We start from the raw sequence: 22,322 nt of genomic DNA on the forward strand, positions 1-22,322 counted from the left end.
CTTAAGAGTTAACTCAAAACCTCGAGAAACCTGAAATAGTATACCGCATCACTAATAGCAGTATTTTATTCCCATTTTGCATTGCTGGGATTCTACAGATTTGTACTTGAATGCGTTTCTGTCCCATGCATTTGCCCATACGGTAAAGGATTACTTTGAGGCAAAGCCATGATGTTGATAAATTTTGGGTTTGACACTTAACTTAGGGGAAAAATGATTTCTTGTTTTGTCAAAAGAATATTAGGCTGTTAATCAGACTAAATTGCCAATCTTTTTACTTCATTATTTAGTTGACTTCTTGTTCCTGCTGGATGTTTGCTGCTGTATTACCCTGACTAATCAGTAGGAAGCAACATACTGTCCTGTTGATGTTTTCAGTTCTCACGGTGGCTGCAGTAACACTTGCTAAGAGCAGTTTTTATTAGTCATGTCTATAATTTACCTCGATTTAAGAGTTGTAATTTCTCTATTTATAGAAGATCTGGCATAGCTTTCATTTGAAGCTTTGGATCCTACCTTCAAAAATCATCAGTACAGGTAGAGGTGTCAGGGAACAGCAGATGATTTCAAAGGCCTAGATGGTTTGTTTAGGATAGAAAGTCAGTACAACATCATTACAACTTAAATTCCTTTGAGATTTTGGGCCTAATTGATGCAATCAGGTGTTAATTACCTAATTAATAACCTAATAATTACTGCCATGGAGGTTATATTTTCAATGCCATTTTTCTTTTTGTCATCAGGATTCAGGAAACACTATTTCATGAAACGTGGTGGAAGGGCGTAGCATGTATGAAGGCAGACGTTATAAAACTGTTGTGTGGATCCAAATCACGGGGCAGATACACAGATTCCTTTACACTTTTATTAACATTGTGAGATAGGGCGTTTGGCCTTGGTGGAGGTCTGTGCTTTCCAAGTGCTCTTTTTATTTTAAAGAAATCCACTTGAAACAGTTAAAAACAAGCCAGAGATAATTATCAAACAAAATATTATTTTTGTTTTTGTAATTCATCACAGATTGTCTATTGATTGCATTTCTCTTCAACACACTGTGATACTATTTCTACTAGATACCCAATATTCACCAAGTGTTAGCATTGTTATACAAATCCCAGTTCCAAAAAAGTTGGGACATTGTGTAAAAATGTAAATAAAAACAGAATGCAATGATTTTCAAATCCTTTTCAACTTTCATTCAATTGCGTACAGTATAAACACAAAGTATTTAATGTTCAAACTGCTTAACTTTATTGTTTTTTATAAATATCCACTCATTCTGAATTTTGTGCCTTCAACACATTTCAGAAAAGTTGAGACAGGGGCAGCAAAAGTCTGGTAAAGTTGTGGAATGCTCAAAAAACACCTGTTTGGAACATTCCACAGGTTAACTGGTAACAGGTGACAGTACTGTGATTGGGTATTAAAGGACCATACTCGAAAGGCTCAGTCGTTCACAAGTATGAATGGGGTGAGGTTCACCACTTTGTGAAAAACTGCAAATAGACCAACAGTTAAAGAACAATGTTTCTCAACAAATAATAGCAAAGGGGAATAGGGATTTCACCGCCTACAATCCATAATGTCATTGAAAGGTATGGAGAATCTGCAGAAGCCTCTGCATGTAAGGGACAAGGCTGAAAACCAACATTGAATACCATGAACGTTGTGACCATCTGCCATCCAGACATCTTCTTCAGAGATGTCCTCGCTCATTCAAGTGAGACAATGCCAAGACACATTTTGCATGTATTCCAACAGCATGGCTCATAGTAAAAGAGTTCAGGTACTACACTGACCTGTCTGCAGTCCAGACCTGTTCCCCATTGAAAACGTGTGGTGCATAATGAAGAACAAAATACAATAACAGAGACCCAGGACTGTTGAGCACCTGAAGTCGTATCAAGTAATAATGGGAAATAATTTTAAAACAATGAAGTGTCCTCAGTTCCCAAACACTGACGGAGTGTTGTTAAAAGAAAAGCTGATGTATCACAGTGGTAGACATGCTCCTGCCACAACTTTTTTGGAACGTGTTGCAGGCGTCATATTCATCCACCCATCCATTTTCTGTAACCGCCTATTGCCGAAGGGTCACGGGGTGTGGAGCCTATCCCAGCTGACACTGGGAGAGAGGAGGGGTACACCCTGGACAAGTTGCCAGTTCATCACAGGGCTGTGAGACAGACAACCACTCACAGTCACATTCACATCTACACGCAATTTAGAGTCACCAATTAACCTTGCATGCATGTCTTTGGACTGTGGGACATGCAAGCTCTGCACAGAAAGGCTTGCCGCTGGGGGATTCGAACTCAGGACCTTCTTGCTGTGAGGCAGCAGCATCAAATTCATAAAAAACATTATTTATATATTTAATTTTTTTATATTTTATGAAGTATATTTACAAAAATATTGAAGTCAGTTTGAACATTAAATATCTCGTCTTTTTACTGGACTCCCAGGTCTGTCTTTTGTCAGCTAAAAATCCACCCCTCCGAAGGTATCTCCAAACACCCTTCACCAACCTGTAATGAGGTTACTGCCACCTGGGGGGAGCCATGGATAAGAACATCATATCACAGTGCTCATTGCTGTGTACTGACTGTCACACACTGCCTGTGTGGGACAGGAGGGGCAAATTCCTTGACACCTTCAGGGGGTATCCGGGGTCTGTTCATGACACCAGGGTCTTAAAGAAAAGCAGGATGTTGAAGCATGCTCTGTACCCTCCCTGGGGGTACTTCATCCTGGGTGATGGTGGCTACCCCTTCATGAGCCATCCTGTCACCATCATCACTGCAGGGGAGGGTAAAGAGCAGGTTCAACCACCATCATGCCAAGGTCTGCTCAATAACTGAACAGGCCTTTGGTATGTTGGAGACCCACTGGAGGCTCCTGTTGTTTAGGGATCATGAGGCCATTCGGGGGGAGGCTGTCTCATGCCTCCTGTCCCGATGGATTCATGCATCGGGGAAAACTTGGCACCAGCAGATGTTATGGCCTCTCCTTTGCCTTAAGATAGTGTTCCACCCCATCTATATCATCAGCTAGCAGCCAGGCAGAAGAGCAGGAGGATGATGAGGAAGAAGAAGGGGCATTGGCAAGACCATGGACTAAGCAAAGTGAGCCCTCCACAAACTCTACATGTCCTTGACCTTACAAACAAAGCAATGGTAAGATTGTCTAGCTGCTGGAATAAGACACTGCTTAGTGATGCCCTCGGACATCTACTTAAATGAATGCCAGGTGCCTACTGTGACCTCTCCTGGGAATACTAAGGTCTAGTAATGAAGCCTACGTCATGACTGTTGGGTAAATCTGTGCAAACACCGTATATGTTAATCACTGGTCACACAAATCATTGAAATATAAGGGTAACAGCCGTGAGATTCTCATGCACTACCAACTGAGTTAGACAGACTCAGAAAGGCAACAAAATTGATCAAATCTCAGGGATTGCATTACCACTGACGGACTGAGCAGACTAAGAATGGTGTATAAAAGATGTTAAGAGAGTCAATATAGAATCTGTGACGACTCCCCTTGTGTGCAGCATATTAAGAATGGAACGCACATAAAACATGCTGGATTCACGACACACTGACAGAGTCAACCTTCTTCATTTTGTGTGTGTCCATCACAACAAAGGCTAAATGATTTGCTGAGTGGAGAGACTAGTCCAAAACTCCATCGCCCAACGTGGGGCTTGAACCCACAACCCTGAGATTAAGAGTCTCATGCTCTACCGACTGAGCTAGCCGGGCTCAGTAAGGCCAGAAAATGGATCAAATCTCCGGGCTTGCATTATCTCTGAAGGACTGGGGACACTAAGAATGGTGGAGTACAAGACCCTAAGAATAACAGTCTCATGCTGTTGTGAGTGGAGACCAGAAATCCCTATGATGAGAGAGGAGCCAATGCCTGAATCTTGTCTTTTAGACCGCATAGCCATCCTGACAACAGAAAAGTCAGACTTCAGTTACCTAAACAATAGCATAGAAAGACCACGGCTGTCTTGGGTTCAGTCGGCATTAACAGAGTCAACATAGTCTGTGATGATCCATCTTGTGTCAAGGACATGAAAAATAAAGGTACTTTGTTGAGTCTAAGATACAATTGCCCAACATGAAATTCCAAGACAACACACTAAGCGCAGGAGTCTCATGCTGTAATGTGTGCAGACTAGAAGTACCCTTGAAGGTGTCAATGCTTTAATGCCTTAGACTGCTGGGCAACACTGAGGCAGGGTTTTGTTAAGGCAGCGATGCAAACATGACGCGGCTTCACATGACATACATAGAGTTTACCTTGTTCAGCCTGTGTCCACCAATCCTACCTACCACCCAGCGTGGGGGTTGAACCCACGACCCTGAGATTAAGAAACTCAGGCTCTACCGACTGGGCCAGCCGGGCTCAGGAAAGAAAGGGGGAAAAAAATCACATTTCAGAGGTTGCATTACTCTGAAGGTCTAAGCTCACTAAGAATGGTGGAGTGTTGGATTTCTGGGCTGAATCATCCCACACGCCACACCAAATATATGTAGATAAAGAAGGTTGGAGTGGGTCATCAAGCTAAAGGGATGAAAGCTGCAAGACAAATGACTGTCAGAAGTGGGATTTGAACCCACGCCTCCATTTGGAGACCAGAATTCCCTTTGCTCAGGTAAGGATCAGTCCTTGAGTCTGGCGCCTTAGACCACTCGGCCATCCTGACAACAGAGAAGTCAGACTTCACTTAAGTGATCAATACCCTGCGGCAACAGCAGTTGTCTTAGGTCGAGTTGGCATTAACACAGTCAACGTAGAATCTGTGACGATTCCCCTTGTGTGCAGCATATTAAAAAGGAACGCACATTAAACATGCTGGATTCAGCATGACAGAGTCAACCTTCTTCAGTTTGTGTGTGTCCATCACAACAAAGGGTAAGTGATTTGCTGAGTGGAGAGACTAGTCCAAAACTCCATCGCCCAACGTGGGGCTCGAACCCACGACCCTGAGATTAAGAGTCTCATGCTCTACCGACTGAGCTAGCCGGGCTCAGTAAAGGCCAGAAAATGGATCAAATCTCAGGGCTTGCATTATCTCTGAAGGACTGGGGACACTAAGAATGGTGGAGTACAAGACCCTAAGAATAACAGTCTCATGCTGTTGTGAGTGGAGACCAGAAATCCCTATGATGAGAGAGGAGCCAATGCCTGAATCTTGTCTTTTAGACCGCATAGCCATCCTGACAACAGAAAAGTCAGACTTCAGTTACCTAAACAATAGCATAGAAAGACCACGGCTGTCTTGGGTTCAGTCGGCATTAACAGAGTCAACATAGTCTGTGATGATTCATCTTGTGTCAAGGACATGAAAAATAAAGGTACTTTGTTGAGTCTAAGATACAATTGCCCAACATGAAATTCCAAGACAACACACTAAGCGCAGGAGTCTCATGCTGTAATGTGTGCAGACTAGAAGTACCCTTGAAGGTGTCAATGCTTTAATGCCTTAGACTGCTGGGCAACACTGAGGCAGGGTTTTGTTAAGGCAGCGATGCAAACATGACACGGCTTCACATGACATACATAGAGTTTACCTTGTTCAGCCTGTGTCCACCAATCCTACCTACCACCCAGCGTGGGGGTTGAACCCACGACCCTGAGATTAAGAGACTCAGGCTCTACCGACTGGACCAGCCGGACTCAGGAAAGAAAGGGGGAAAAAAATCACATTTCAGAGGTTGCATTACTCTGAAGGTCTAAGCTCACTAAGAATGGTGGAGTGTTGGATTTCTGGGCTGAATCATCCCACACACCACACCAAATATATGTAGATAAAGAAGGTTGGAGTGGGTCATCAAGCTAAAGGGATGAAAGCTGCAAGACAAATGACTGTCAGAAGTGGGATTTGAACCCACGCCTCCATTTGGAGACCAGAATTCCCTTTGCTCAGGTAAGGATCAGTCCTTGAGTCTGGCGCCTTAGACCACTCGGCCATCCTGACAACAGAAAAGTCAGACTTCACTTAAGTGATCAATACCCTGCGGCAACAGCAGTTGTCTTAGGTCGAGTTGGCATTAACACAGTCAACGTAGAATCTGTGACGATTCCCCTTGTGTGCAGCATATTAAAAAGGAACGCACATTAAACATGCTGGATTCAGCATGACAGAGTCAACCTTCTTCAGTTTGTGTGTGTCCATCACAACAAAGGGTAAGTGATTTGCTGAGTGGAGAGACTAGTCCAAAACTCCATCGCCCAACGTGGGGCTCGAACCCACGACCCTGAGATTAAGAGTCTCATGCTCTACCGACTGAGCTAGCCGGGCTCAGTAAGGCCAAAAAATGGATCAAATCTCCCGGCTTGCATTATCTCTGAAGGACTGGGGACACTAAGAATGGTGGAGTACAAGACCCTAAGAATAACAGTCTCATGCTGTTGTGAGTGGAGACCAGAAATCCCTATGATGAGAGAGGAGCCAATGCCTGAATCTTTTCTTTTAGACCGCATAGCCATCCCGACAACAGAAAAGTCAGACTTCAGTTACCTAAACAATAGCATAGAAAGACCACGGCTGTCTTGGGTTCAGTCGGCATTAACAGAGTCAACATAGTCTGTGATGATTCATCTTGTGTCAAGGACATGAAAAATAAAGGTACTTTGTTGAGTCTAAGATACAATTGCCCAACATGAAATTCCAAGACAAGACCCTAAGCGCAGGAGTCTCATGCTCTAATGTGTGCAGACTAGAAGTACCCTTGAAGGTGTCAATGCTTTAATGCCTTAGACTGCTGGGCAACACTGAGGCAGGGTTTTGTTAAGGCAGCGATGCAAACATGACGCGGCTTCACATGACATACACAGAGTTTACCTTGTTCAGCCTGTGTCCACCAATCCTACCTACCAACCCACGACCCTGAGATTAAGAGATTCAGGCTCTACCGACTGGGCCAGCCGGGCTCAGGAAAGGAAGGGGGGGGGGGTGAATATGTGTGCAGCATATTAAAAAGGAACGCACATTAAACATGCTGGATTCACGACACACTGACAGAGTCAGCCTTCTTCAGTTTGTGTGTGTCCATAACAACAAATGGTAAGTGATTTGCTGAGTGGAGAGACTATTCAAAAACTTCATCACCCAAGATGGGGCTCGAACCCACAACCCTGAGATGAAGGGTTTCATAAGTGGGCCGACTAGTCCAAATACTCCATTTCATGTGATGTTAAGTAAAGAGAACACAATAGATGTGATCAACCACTCAACTTTCCTGTCAACAGAAAGGCAGACTTACGTTTACATAACAGCACCCTACAAAAATATTGTTTTCCTGGGTTCATTTTGCACTGACAGAGTCAACATCGTCTAGTCTGTTCATCCATGAGTCCGACACATGCAAGTTAAACTCCTCTGATGAGTTTGATTTGTTTCTTCCAGCAAATCTAAATCAATTTGACCTATATTACATTGGAAAGTTTTCATTAGCATCGTTAGTTCTTCAGCCTGACTGTTGGATTGAAATTGGTTTGATGAATAAAATTGACTAAATTCGTTAGGTTATTATGCCAGACCCTGCTTTCTTTATCCCTTTTTTATGGAAGACACCTTCAATTATGGTTTCAGAGTCAAACCAGCTTCTTTGTTTTCAGCACGTGAACATGCTTTCCACATTCTTAATTCTGATCACAAAGGTCAGGTTGGTTCTGATGTTTTTCCTACAAGCCATCACTGAGCACAGCACTAGACATCTTGAACAATATTTCCAAAACATAGCCTTGTATTATAAAAATAATCGAAATGTTATTTTTCTGATACAACCTCTTTCTTTCAGCATTTTCTAATATTTTCTGACACATTATACAGAGGCTTAAAGAATCAGCTTCAAACAGAATCATCTTTGTGTCCTTTAAACCTTGTGTCTCCTAAGCGGAGTGTTCAGATGGAATAACTGAACAAGATGGCCCCCTCCTGTCTGCAAATATGGGAGGCCACACAGCTCACCAAACATTGGTTGTAGGTGATTCTGTGGCACAATGCAAGAAAAATGTCTATGTCTGTCTGCCCAGTCCTGGAAACTTATTTATTTCACATAAAATCCACAATCTTAAACTAGAAGCTATGTTTGCATGAATGCTGATAGGGGGTATGATCTTATGTATAATGCATTTTAGAGGCAGGTTAGCTTGCTACAATTCTGTCTTTATTTTCTAATCATCATTTCACAAATTGAGAATGTTTGCAATGATCAAATTTGGATTACAGTGATTAGGTGCTACTTTGTTAAAAAAAAAAAAATAAGAGTGAAAGAAATATTTCTTTTTTTTCCATTTGACACTGTAGGATTCTGATAAAGAGTACATTCTTTGTGGATTACCTTTATGATGAAATCAACATATGTCATATAAATATATTTTATTATATTATTAATGTTAATGTGTTGGGAACAGCGGAGTGTGATTTAATGTGCTAACACTTTATTTGAAGGGGTATGCATAAGACTAACATGAAGGAGTTGTTATTAGGACTAGAACACCAAATAGTGCAAGGACCCTATTGGATTTGCTCAGATTCTTCTTTTTCATTCTCTTCAGTCGCAGGCACTAAATATGCTCAGTGGCGCATCAAACTTGGCACATATGTGAGTCATGGTGAAAAATTTTCTCTGATATAACTTTTGGCAAGTGGCATGGTCAAATGGCTTGGCCACACTCTCTAAACAGAAAAAACAAAAAAAATTGAACACATATGTACTAGTCCCAGACGGTCAATTTTGGCGTTTTCCATGCATTGTACTTTAACCAACTTCTACAGAAGTTCATCATAAAGACTTTAAAATCAGTGTTAGCTAGTTTGTGATCAAAAGTTATTAAAAGATTACCTATCGTTGAAGGGTGTGGCGTGGCATTGAATTCTGATACATCTACACCAAACTTCATATTTGATAAGATTCCCATCCTAAACACATCTACAATGTTCAGTCATACTCATAGCGCCACCTACTGGCAACAGGAAATTACATGTTTTGGGCCCTGACGTACTCCTCCTAGCAGGTTGACTCAAATCATATTTACAAAAGGCATTGCCATGACTTTCATGTTTTGCTAAAACACAGGAAGTTGTATTAACTTCAGTGTACATGGTCAGATCTCCCTGAAATTTCAGATGGCTGATAATAGTCCAATCCTGAACATACAATATGACTTTCATCTATGGGCGTGGCCAAATGGCTTGGCCATGCTCTTTGAACAGCAGGCTAAACAATTTCACCATATTTTATATACTGAGGCAATCCAAAAGTAACAGAGGGTAATCAAATTACATTACTTAACTGACTACATTTTTAACAGTTAATCAGTAATTCAGAATGCATTTTTAAAGTAACCCTCCCAAAACCTGTAGATATGACTGCAGAAAAAAACAGTTCCTATATGAAAGTGGACTAAGAGACATTGCTGTTAAACTTTTTACCAGAAGTCGCGTACCATTTAGTTCCATTATAATAAGACAGACATTTTCAAAACTGCAAACTCACAAAAACTGTCCAGATGGATATATAGTAGAACAGATGAGAGGAAAATAACTGATTTTGGGATGAATGTCCCTTTAAACATTTTAACACCAGTAGTTATTGGTACAGTTCAGATAATATTTTGCAGTACGAGGAGTGTCTTAATAAAGAGTGCTAAATGTTTGATGACCACAAAAACACATGGTTACAGCCATGCTAACAGCGATACAGGGTAACAGCCATGTTAACAGCCACACATGCTAACAGTTATGCTAAAAGCCACACATGCTAATAGCCATGCTAACAGCTATACATGCTAACAGTCATTCACACTCACCTGCACAAGTTCATTTCCTCTGCAGTCAACAACACCCAAACAATTCACATGACACAGTTTGTTTGATGTAAATCTTGTTAATTTGCTTGTATCTTCACACTGTCTAAATGGAGTGAACACATTCTCACACTGTCTAAATGGAGTGAACACATTCTCACTCTGTTTAAATGGAGTGAACACATTCTCACACTGTTTAAATGGAGTGAACACATTCTCACTCTGTTTAAATGGAGTGAACACATTCTCACTCTGTTTAAATGGAGTGAACACATTCTCACACTGTGGCGTTAAACAAGCTCTTTTCTGTTCTATTAACCATGTGTTTCTTTGTCTTTGACTTACTGTTGTTGTTGGGGGCGATTCACTTCCTGGTTGAGCAAAAGGTGTGTCTGAGGGGTGGAGCCTCTTAAATCTGAAGGCCAGCTCATTAGACCAAACCATGCACTGCCAAGTCAGAGGGGGGGGGTTCAGCCTTCCATTGGTTTTTGCCTTGTATTAGTTGTAGTTGGCGTCCATCTTATTTTCTCTTGTGTGTTATTTGGTTTGACTCGGTCACTATATATGTTCACTGCTGCCTCCACAACAGTTTTATTTTCCTTCCTCTGCCACAGAGAGGGTTAGGGTGTTATTGTTAGAGGAGACAAATGGATGATCACCTCTTTTACTTTTGTAGTTTTCCCAAATGGTTCTCTGGCCTGAACGCACATGTGTATTTAAAATTTTTGTCCAGTCTGCACAAGACAGACTTCATCATACTCTAATGTCTACTGTCATTTAGTTTATTTGAAGTGTAGTTTGAAGTGTGTGTTTATCTCATGTTTAATATAAAATAACATGTTCCACCATTTCCTGTAGTCCACAATGTCCACATCACCTGTAGCAGGATTATACATTAATGTCCTGTAAAAACCAAAAACTTGAGTTGGACTCAAAACTCTAAAATCTATAGTTCTTTCATGAAACTGCTCACAACAAGGTCTGTGGATTACCTTAAGTGACTGAGTCAGGATATCTGGAGGGAGACCATTATATCTAAGAGAAGGCAGACATCTCTACAGCTGAAATCTTCAAAACCTGGCAGTTCACACCAAAACAACCTAGATAGATAAATAAAAAATACAGGCCAGAGGAAAAATGTATTTTTGATTTTGGGGTGACCTGTCTCTTTAAGACTATTAAAACAGCATGCATCCAGAAGATGTTAAAACTTGTTTTTAAATCAAGCGGTCTTAACAAAGACATTATTGATTTTATCATTGTCAAGTTGTCATAATGAAGACATCTCAAACAATGTCAACTTCGGATTAAAAATTATATGCATGACCAAGTGGCATGTATGACAGCCGTCAGTGGCAGTATTATGCATTCCCCTTGTTACCTTTAATTATACCTGAAGCATCATGCACCCACTGACACACCCTCTTGCATGTTTTAAGACAGTGCTGTCTTCAGACTTAAGATTAAGTCTTGTCAGTGTCTGCAGCTCCGATGGCTTCCACTTTGTCAGCAGTGAAGTCAGTAAAATGTAAAGGGCTGTGCACATGAGTGACATTTAGAAAAATGATCAATACTTAGAAAATCAGTTGTATTACCATAGAGTTTACAGCAGCTGAGATGTATTTTAGCTCCAGGCTGAGTTAAGATTAAAAGAGTGAGAGGGGGGCTGTGGTTGAGGGGGTGTCATGAGGGTAGCGGGACCGCCGAGATGACTCGTAAAACACCAGGCCATTATCGTCATGCTTTAATGCAGAGCTTAGCATTCAACACATCAATTTTATTCCACCACGGCTTGGGATTCATTTGGAATTCAGTTACAGTTTCATATTACGGCAGCGGCGAGATGGGAGAGGTGAGATGGGAGAAATAAGAGAGAGAAAAAGAGGGGTGAAAAAGCAGAGGCCTTCAAGGCGAAGCAGTGATGGCGGTAATGGCTGTAATTTTTGCCACACACCCAGGGCACATCAGCAGCAGGAGCACATTAGAATAAAGAATCTGTGTTTCTTTTGTATTTTCAACCAGAACGGCCTCGAGTTCAGCTCAGAGGTCAGCCACGTCCAAGGGAATGGAGGAGTGACTCGGGGAAGAGAGAACCAAGAAAGGCATGTAGGGAAACTGTGTCTATTCCCAAATGTGAGCAGTGATCTGGATCCTGGAATATCCACGTAGATCCTCAAGACAGTTTCCAGTTAAGTTCTTCCACACCAAACTGGAAAAAACATTTCTTTATGGGCTTATACCAGCCTGGCCTCACTAGAAAATTGTGCATGTTGGTTACAAGTGCAGCTGCTTATTCCAACAGATATATCTCTTTATTGTTCAGCTGCGCCCACTAGTGGACATAGTAAGTTTGACAGGAGGAGTATAAGAAGTGAGAAAGTCTGCATGATGAACAAGCACAGCAGTCTTAACCAGGACACCAAGGTTGTGTGGAGTTATTTAAAGTTTTGAGTCACTTAAAATGTGCTCACTCACTCACTTATGCAAGCGACATCGCTTCCTTCATGTGACATATGTAACGTAGTTATTTTTACTCAAATCAGTCATTTTGTAAACCTAACTAAGCAGTTTTTGTGCCAGAAACCAGCCCAACTATGACCATTTAACAACTTAAACCAGGTGTAATGTCACAGGAGTTATGTCATGTGACCTACATAATGTAGTTAAGGTCCAGTAAGCCGGCTGCTGCCGGTACATGGACAGGGATTTGTCCATTTCAAGTCAATATCCCTGTCTATTTCAAGTCCATTTCAAGCCCAGCAACACCCTGAGGCAAAAACTTGTCCACCCCAAGGACAGAACACCCAGACACAAACTAGAAAATGTAGTTTATGCCATCCAATGTAGTGAGGAGTGCACAGATCTGTACATTGGGAAGACAAAACAACCACTGAATAGGCGCATGGCACAACACAGGAGAGCCAGTTCCTCAGGTCAGGACTCAGCAGTCCAACTACATCTGAAAGCTACAGGACACTCCTTTGAAGATGACAATATCAGTATTTCGGCCAGGGAAGACAGATGGTTTGAGAGAGGAGTGAAAGAGGCCATTTTTGTTAACCTGGAACAGCCATCTCTCAACAGAGGAGGTGGTCTAACACAATTTATCTGCCACATACAATGCAGTCTTAAGATCACTCCCCAGGCAGTTGGATACCCACCTGAAATCATGTGACTCCAACAAGTCACATGATAGCAGGGACCTTAATGACTCTCATTCACACCTCCCCCTGTGTGACACTCAAGGGCCACACAATGGAAGGGCGGGTGCATGAGTCACATGCTTCCCTAGGTGTTAACGACCCTATGAGGTTTAATACCTGAACTCCCAAACCAGTCAGGCAAAACTGAAGAAGCTTCTTGGATAAGAGGCGAAACGTCTTCAAGAACTCTATCAAGTCCATTTGCCTACTACAAACCTCAATACTTGTCACTTTGTGACACTTTGTCACCACCCCTCAGTGTCTGATGCTCATTTCATTTTTTTAATTTTCTTTATAAGGACAACACGCATTAATCAACATTTCTGTAAATGTGTTGGCCAGCTGGCTAATTTTAAACTGCAGTCCTTTGGCAAGATGTTTTGAATACTGAAGCACAAGGCGACCTGGAACCGCAAACCATGTTTGGAGTTACTGTAACTATAGTATGTTAGGTATGTCACATGATATCTCTGAAGTAACTCGCAAGTCATGTGACAAAAGTTCAGGAGGAAAGAGAACATAAGCACTTTCAGAATAAAAGCAGCAGGGGCTAAAATATATGACTTTTAAGGCCTAATATTTACTATTGTGTAATTCAATAGTGCTTTCCATTAGGGATGGCTCAATACCACTTTTTCATGTATCAATACCGATATAGATACTGCAACCATGAGTATCTGACACTACTGATACCAAGACAATACTGTTTTTACCTATTTCTTAAAGAAGTAAGTCAATAATACCTTTAATGTATTAATGCTTGTTAATAGATACACTTTGTTCAACCAGCCATGTACAAAACATCATGCTGCTTCATTTTATTTAAACTATTTCACACAGAATTTTTAGCAGCATTTTTGATTGGGAAGCACCATTCAAACATTTGAAATGAAAACAAATTTCATCTGTTACTTGAGACAATTCTGGATCTTATAAGTTGATTTTTTTTTCCCCCATCTGATATCCAATACAGTGATTTTGACCAGTATAAGAACGATACCAATAAGTAGTGTTGGAGCAGTTCGTCCCTACTTTTTCATATCCTTCCTCTCATATAATTTTGAAACTCTACTCCCCCAGTTTCAAAGAAGAAGAGAAAGATGTGTGTCCTGCCCTGTTAGCACAAACGGATCTCCAGTACTGAAGTATATAAAGTAAAAGTATTTACAGCACTGACCAAGCTTCATGTATTCTGAGATTTGAAAGTCATTGGCAGTATGTCAGCGTATTATCTAATTTCCTGGTTCAATCTGATAACTCCATAAATCAGTTTTGGGTGAAAACACAGAGCATGCTTATTAGTTTCAGCTGACAGCACGCCTGCTTCTTTTATTACTGCTTGTGATTGGCAGAAGCAGCGTTCAGCCTCTGTGGAACTTTCTAAGCCATGGACAGGGGGGAAAAACAGTAATATTGATATGCACACCACATTCATTGAAATGTGCTTACAGTTCAATAAATTAAGAGTGGGTGATCTTGTATTATCCGCAGGGAGGGAAAAATTAACTGAATGAGTTTTTTTTATTGAGTGGATCTTCTTGAAAAGGTCAGTGTGCATTCGATAATCAGGCAACCTGTTCGAGGCTTTAGCCAGCAGACTCGGGGTATTCAGTCGAAGATTGCTGGCTGTCAAATAGTGTAATGACTGCTGCTATGACAGCTGTGTGAGGATGATTAATGTCTCAGTGAATTACTCCATTTGATAGACATTATAGCTGTCAAGTCTTCAGTTATACTACATCTTCCAGTGCATAAATAGCAAGCTTATATGCCTGTGGAAAGGTTTGACATGCATTGAATTAAGAACAGCTTGATCAGATGTTTGAGTAGGAAGATAATAGTCACTGGAAAATTCCACCAAACTCCCAAAAGCCATAATGTTAAAGCAACGGTGAGCTCTTTGTAGGTTAATGCAAGGTACAGTGAGAGTCAGGCCCGAGTTTCATGCCACATCACAGCCCTTCATTCATTAGTAAAGAGCAGCGGACTGGCGCCGTCAACAGCAGTGAATAATTCATCCACCTGTGCAGCGCTCAGAACTTTTAAAAAGGCCAGCATCAGCAGTCCCACCGGACTTCAAATGCAGAAACAAGCCTCTGACTTCAATTAAAACTGATCGATACAATGAAGTGGTGGAAATCAGGAGGAGAGGCCTGGTTCCTCTCATGCTGTTGTCTGTGAGGCATTCAAAGCAGAGGAAGAAAAAGTAAACTGTGAACATCATGCAGGGAAACAGTCGGAAATATATTTACAGCAGTTTGATTAAATTCATGATATGCCTTTGTTTTATTGCAGGTATTTGCAATTTTATCAATCTGACTTGACTCCCCTACCTCATCCCTATTATTCCTCATGTTTTTGCAGAGGCAGGAAATTAACATAGAAGCAATAAATTCACATTGAGTTCAGTGCTAAAGGGGGAAGTCTCATACTGCTTTGAGAGATTGGGGAGACTGACTTTAAAAGTAAGGCTCGTATTATTCTGCATTTTTGTTATTGCCAATAAATCCCATGAGACAGAACACCAGAAACCAAAACCAACAGTGTTAGTGTGCTTCTCAGCACTTCCTGACTTTTCCATCCTTATCTCAGGCAGGGTTGAGAGGGTTACTTCAAAAATGTTTTCCAATGCAGTACTGGTACCCGTCAGCAACCTAATCCAGGTATCACAATATTAAAATAATGTAACTTGATTATGTTACTCACTATCAAATATGGTGAAATTGTTTAGCCTAATACAATTTTAAATGTACATTGTTAGTTGGCCTGTGTAGGTAATGTTTATTGGTTGGCTTGTGTAGCTGAAGTTCATGGTCAGTCTGTGTAGCTGAAGTTAGCAGTTGGTCTGTGTAGCTAATTTTAGGGGTTGGTCTTAAAATTTCCACCTAATTAAAGCATTTTTGAATTAATCTTAATAATGAATTAACAACTGTCAGATTAAATTATATGACTGTCTGCTGAATGCTGATGCTAATATTGACATTTCTTTTTAAGTTTATACAAATTGGCATTTTGTGGATTAAGCATGGCTCAACACACTACCTACTGTTTTATATAAACCTGAACCTTGAAAGGCCATTAAAGAGATAGAGTTGACCATTTGGGACTAATTTACACAATACAATTTGTATATCACAGGTGGAAAAAAATACCATCCTGTCACCATCCACCATCATGTCCAATGAAGCTGCTAGACGGAGTGTCTGGTAGTTTTCAGGTTGTAGCCTGTTAGAACAGAGCAAAAAAAAAAAAATAGCAAAAATTAATATTAGCAGCAGGACAGTTTGTGTGGGACTGAGACAAAATAAACTACAGTGTGTGTGTTCATGGTAATGAAGGAACATGTCAGCCAGTGCTGTGATGTGTTTTTCATTGTTTATGGGCAACAGTGAAGCTATATTGCACAGATAAGGAAGATGTATCACAGATAATACTTGTTTTTAGGATCAGTTCTTTGTTGGTTTTGGTCTGTTCTTTGAATTTACTAAAAAATAGAGAATATCTCCAGCTACACTGCTGCCAAACACAACAGTGAAAGAGAAAGGCCACCCTCTGAGTTTGCAGACTTTATCTTTTTGACCCTCTGCCCTGTGCTGTTCTCGCTGATATCTGTGTGAAGTTTTTCCTGAAGTGCTCAGCCATGTGAGAAAAAGAAGAAGTGAGAGCGTTTGAAGGCTCCCTCCCTGCGCCACCCAGCCGTCCTCTGACAACAAGAGGTCATGTCATTATTGCCTCCCTATGGGATGGGAAGCATCCAGACGAGCGGCCTAATCAGAACATGGACTCCCCGGCTCAATCATCCCTGTCAGGGGCAATAATTACTCTACCGTCATCTTAATTAAAACTTGGCCTAGTAATTAAGAGTCATTGTTTACCTTGCAGGGGCAGCATTGATATGCATGTCATCACTCACTGTTCCTGGCTTTCATTGCCCTTCCTCTGCTTCAGGCTACAAGCCTGTCACTCTTCTCTTCTTTTATTGATGCTCTCTTCCTGTCAAAAAGGCAGTATGGGCTGGAGGGGAACCTCCACCAGATCCCAATTATCCTATGTTTGCTGATTGTCCCAGAATGGACAGCGATGGAGTGCTTTGATGTGCGGGACACCTTCCCAGGAGGTAAGATAGTGGCGGAAGAGGAGTACAGAGGAAAGGAAAGGCAAATAGGGGTCAGAGGGATGCAGAGGGAAGGAGGGACAGAGGGAAGGGCTGCTGCAGAGAGGCTGAGTGCAGTGTGTGTGGAGGAAATGAGTTGATTCTGGCAGGTGAAATGTCCTCATCATGTTCTCCAGGGCAGATCACCAACAGAGGCCGGGCCAGAGAACCCATCACACTTATACTATCCACAATCTCAGAGGCACATTGTAAAGAAACAGATTCTACTCTCCAGCTGCTCTTGTATGTTTTATGGAGTCTAGAGGGAAAGCACTCCCTCTTGGTTTGTGTTGCTACAATGTACACACAAGTTACTAACTCTTGCTTTAAAATGAATAATCATTCTCATGTGGCTATAAAAGCAGGCAATGTAGCAGAGTAGAGCTGTTATCCTTCACTGTGCTGTAACATTCGGAGTGTTAGAGGACATTTAATGCTGCTAATGTTAGTTTTCTCCAGAACACATAACCCAGATCCTGGCCTGAGGTTGATGAATATGTTTTATCATTATCCTTTAGATCCAGTGTGTGACAAAACCAACAAAATTATTACTATAATCGTATGGTCATTCTTGAGAATTTAAACAAAATCATATTGTGAGGGGGGTTTGCTCTTCACTTGTGTGGAAAAATATTGTTTTTAAAGACCAAACTCTTGGCTATATAACCTAGACGTCAACAGATTTTGCATTTGACAGCATGTCGTAGTGAGCAGCCATTTTATTTTTTAAAGTTGCTCAGAGTCCTCTTGATGCTAATAATCAAAATGCATATTTTTAGACAGACTTGGTGAAGAAATCAAACAAAGTAAAACATATCAGACAGTTTAAAAAGATGTACAAAGAAATCTGTTTTTGCGAGATACAGAAATAATTAAAAGCACTGTAAAGTAAGCTAAGTGTGATACTGTTATCGCTTTTCTCATTTCATATTTTTTATCATATGGGGTAATGTTGATTAGGTATTTAGGTAAATCATGGGATGACTGACTGGGGAGGACAGTGGATTCATGTAATAGATTGAGGGATTCATATAAAGTATGGGCTACACAAGCATATTGCTTCTTCCTGCTCCTTTTGGAACATCAAGTGTCAATATTGCTGTTCACTGCAGCCCAGCTGTAGTTTCTCTCTGCTTTCTTTAACACTTGTGGATCTTTACAGTTACAGTTAGCTCAGCCACCAGACAGCCGACAGTTCATCAACATGACTGACAAGTGTTGACCAGCTGTGGGAGGAGGACTGGACTAACTATACATCTGCTGTCCCTGTAAGTAAAGTTCCATGCTTTGACCAGTGTGCGTTTACTTATTTTAGTATTAATGCAGTTTACACATCTGGTGGAACATTTTCTGAGTCAGTCAAAGAGATTATTAGCAACCACTTTATTATTACCTCGTACAGTCCATCAGTCAATTTGTAATCTTGCATAAGTAAGAATTAAAGCTGCACACAGCTTGTAAAAACAGTTAAATCACCTTGTGTTAATGGCAACATTAGCAGGGTGAGTGATTTTTTTTATTAATTTTTTTTTACTCATTTAGAATGACAGGTGAGCTCAGTTTACATCTGTCAGGAAACGCTTCCTCCAAGGCTGTGAATGACCCTGCACATGTTCTGCCAATTAAAATCTCAGCAAACCATTTATAGCCTCCTATCTCTAATTCCAATAATAACTGTTTGATTAATGTTGTTAATCCAGTTACACAGCCTGACACACCTCAGAGTAAAAAAGTTCTCCTGGAAACTCATTCAACTTCCTGGTTAGCTAGCTGCAAAGATGACCAGCTGCTGCAAATATTTACCATCAGTTATATGGAGCTTTTTAGCCTTATTTAACAAACTGTTTTGGTTTTTGTGGTCCACAAACCACTCCCATCTGGTTTCCAGCAGCAGCACAGGTAAAGTTAGAGATAAGCTTGTGTAGATAGTGGAGCTGTTTGTTCTGGGGACTTGGTGGAGACCAAACCAGAGCTAAAAAGAGTTGTGCTGGACATGAGGTTGGCACTAACCTCTATTAACCTTTGTGTTGTGTTTGGGTTAAAAATGACCCACCAGCTATTTAGTGTGCCTTTGTGTTCTTGAAGGAACCTTGCATTTTTTATTTTTTTCTATTTTTGACTGTTTGACTCATGCCATGAGACCTTCACCTGAAGAACATCATACTTTTGATGCTTTGAGCACCACAAGCTGAGCACAATTTAGTCCCATTTTATTGGAAAGAAGGCAGACATCTCTAGGGCCGATATCTCCAAAACTGCAAAACACCCCCCTCCCCAAAAAGATAGATAAATTGCACTACTGGTGAAAGTACTACAAAAGTAATGCAGTAACATAACTGTTCCTGAGTAACTTACCCAGCACTACTTATAATAAATATAAGGTTCACAAATAGCATCACAGTCTTTAGTAAATACACTTAATAGTTATTTTGGGCTGCAAAATGACAAAACTTTGTAAGACTCTGCTGGGACTGTTTGTTGGACAGTTTGTCCAGCTGATACGACTTGTAATAAATACAGCTTAGGCTGATGGGAACAGCCTGGCCTGGTATTCCCTGGTCCCAGGCTGCTCTGTTGACTGTTCTGGCCTTGTGAGCTGGGTGATATTCAGTCATCACCTTGGCAGCAGTCTCTGCTGGCAGCACTCTGGACATTAAGCTTCCAGACTGGGTGACAGAAGAAGATATTAGGTGTCCAGTAATGGGAACAAACCTAAGAGAAATCTGGCAACAGCTCTTGGAGCGCAGGATAAATCTGGCGGTTTGTGATGGAGTGAGTGTTTGTGTGAGTTTTCCTCCGCTTGCCTCAGTAACGAGGCCATGGGAGCCTCCAAGGGACCAATTTCCTTCAGTTCTGTGGGCCATGTCGTGTCTTTGTGTTTAGTTGAAGAGGATGAGGAGAAAGAGGAAAAGGAGGTGAGATTAGAGTAATTGGTGTACGTGTTAACACCCAGACACCTGCCACTATTTCATGTCTGCCACACCACCTCAAAGATCACTGCTGTTTCTTTACTCCTGTGAGACATTTGTTCACTTTAAGATGAACAGAAAAAGAAGAATGTCTCCAGAGGACGATGAGTTTGAGGACGATAACAGAAAATACTGCAGTAATTTTGTCCAGCTCCCATCAAGTGGACTGCTCCATATTTCACATTCCAACATATCCTCTCTCAAAAACTTGTGCTGTTTTTCTGCCCTTTGGCCAGGGTTGCACATCATCCCGACCCTCAGCTGGACAGAGGTGCTGAGCTGCAACAGAGAAGGTCTCATTATAGAAGTCCACCAAGAGAGTGAATGTAACCCCCAGCCAGGCAGCTCATTCAGCCTTCATTACTGCAGGTTCTCCTGGATGCAGTGGGGAGAAAGAGGAGGAGGGGGGGTGAGGGGTTAGGTGCCATCGGGGCCTCACAAACAGGATGTGACCAGCAAGTCAGAGAGCTGCAGCTTTGTTTCCACGCACTGAGGTACAGTGTAGGTACACCACCTCACTGACCTCAGGCCAGCAGCCCAATACACAAAACTCTTTCCCTGGGAAATAAATTAAAGGTCCAGTGTGTGAGATTTGGAGGAATTTACTGGCAGAAATAAAGTATAATATTAATAAGTATGTATTCATTAGTGTATAATGTAGAATGAGTCCCTTACATCTACTGTTGCACATTGCATGTTCTACAGTAGCCTGGAACAGACAAACCAAACACTGGGTCTAGATACAGCATTTCCTGAGCTTCCTGGCTACCATTAACCTAATGCGCCACATGGTTTGCTACACAGAACAACCTGGTAAGGCGTGCATAGAAACTGTTTGAAAACAGGCAAGTGATTTCGAGAAACCTCTGGCAGGTGATTGGATGAATCATCTGTCATGTCTAACACAGGCTAACCTCAAGCAATCAGATCAAATTCTTACCGAAGCCGGCCAGAAGAAGAGCAAAAACATTGTCCATCCTTGAAAGCCATCAATCTTCTTTGCTCTTCTTTCAGTAAAGAAAGACTCTCCAGTTCTGATATAAATGATGCTATCACAGTATCTATGCTAACCTCTTCAGGAGCCGCCATTATTTGTTTGAGACGAGTCGTTTCCATGGATGCTTCTCGCTGTCGTCACACCTGGCCTGTCGCTGTCAGTAGTCCCTTAGAGGACACTAATTGGCTCCCACCACCTCTGGAGCAGGCACAAATGGATAGCTTGGAGCTTTGCAAGTAGAATTCTCATGTCATTTCATGAATACAGCTGATTCACGAGGTAAGGCAACCATAGTCTCTCCTACATGCTTGGAGGTTGAGGGTAAGACCAGCAATATTAAGATGGTTGCACTTGAACCTCCAAGTTTCAAAGGCCTAACCATGCCACCACACCAAGTTCCCATCTTGAGACCCAAAAACAAAAATTTTCAGAGGCTCAGGCAAGCATGGATATTAACAGCCCAAAGGCAAACAAATCCATAAAAGCAAAGTCCAAAGACCATGAAATCCAAAGGGTAAATACTGGGGTGACATGGTGACGAAGATGAACTAGCAGAAGAATCAAAGCACAAAACCAAAAGACACACTAAACACTCCACTGAGGGGGATGGTTTACAAGTGAGGCCAGTTTACCTTGCAAGGCAGATGGGTTCGCAAGACCACAGGATAACACAAGAAACCATCTTGCCAGGCTTCAAGTTATCTGTTTGTGTCTGCACCAAAAGTGGTGCAATCCAATCAGCGTCCTAGGAAGAACTACTGACAACTACTATGGGCATGGTTTTAGATGTGACAAGAGCAAGAAGCGATTTGTGTCAAACAACCAATGGCGGCTCCTGAAGAGGTGAGCGTAGATACTGTGGTAGCATCAGTTATATCAGAACTGGGAGCATTTCTGCATTGAAAGAAGAGCAAAGAACGAAACTGGAGGCTTTTCTCCGTGGAAAAGATGTTTTCACTCTTCTCCCGACTGGCTTCAGCAAGAGTTTGACCTGACTGCTTCAATTTAGCCCGTGTCAGATGTAATAGACAGATGGTTCATCCAAGTGTTTTTTGAAAGTGCCTGCCCCTTTTACAAACAGTTTTTAAGGATGACTTCCCAGATAGTTCTGTGTACCAAACCATCTTTGTTAGAGGCCAGTCAGTAGTAGGAGAAACCAGTAATCAGAAAAG

At 41.5% G+C, this 22,322-nt stretch overlaps 6 non-coding genes across 6 annotated transcripts; all 6 read right to left on the reverse strand.

The window, feature by feature from the left end:
* Positions 1–3,694: 3,694 nt before the first annotated feature.
* trnak-cuu (transfer RNA lysine (anticodon CUU)) lies at positions 3,695–3,767 on the reverse strand. The gene has a single exon. It is a non-coding gene; the product is annotated as a tRNA-Lys (tRNA).
* A 576-nt stretch (positions 3,768–4,343) lies between these two features.
* Positions 4,344–4,416, reverse strand: trnak-cuu (transfer RNA lysine (anticodon CUU)). The gene has a single exon. It is a non-coding gene; the product is annotated as a tRNA-Lys (tRNA).
* A 190-nt stretch (positions 4,417–4,606) lies between these two features.
* On the reverse strand, positions 4,607–4,717 carry trnal-caa (transfer RNA leucine (anticodon CAA)). Its single transcript has 2 exons — positions 4,680–4,717; positions 4,607–4,652 (listed from the first exon to the last, which is right to left on the reverse strand). It is a non-coding gene; the product is annotated as a tRNA-Leu (tRNA).
* A 251-nt stretch (positions 4,718–4,968) lies between these two features.
* On the reverse strand, positions 4,969–5,041 carry trnak-cuu (transfer RNA lysine (anticodon CUU)). The gene has a single exon. It is a non-coding gene; the product is annotated as a tRNA-Lys (tRNA).
* Positions 5,042–5,881: 840 nt separating this feature from the next.
* Positions 5,882–5,992, reverse strand: trnal-caa (transfer RNA leucine (anticodon CAA)). Its single transcript has 2 exons — positions 5,955–5,992; positions 5,882–5,927 (listed from the first exon to the last, which is right to left on the reverse strand). It is a non-coding gene; the product is annotated as a tRNA-Leu (tRNA).
* A 251-nt stretch (positions 5,993–6,243) lies between these two features.
* trnak-cuu (transfer RNA lysine (anticodon CUU)) lies at positions 6,244–6,316 on the reverse strand. Its single transcript has one exon. It is a non-coding gene; the product is annotated as a tRNA-Lys (tRNA).
* Positions 6,317–22,322: the final 16,006 nt, after the last annotated feature.

The sequence above is a fragment of the Lutjanus erythropterus genome, chromosome 9 (assembly GCF_056507025.1).
Source record: "Lutjanus erythropterus isolate fLutEry1 chromosome 9, fLutEry1.hap2, whole genome shotgun sequence".
Taxonomy (NCBI): domain Eukaryota; kingdom Metazoa; phylum Chordata; class Actinopteri; order Lutjaniformes; family Lutjanidae; genus Lutjanus; species Lutjanus erythropterus.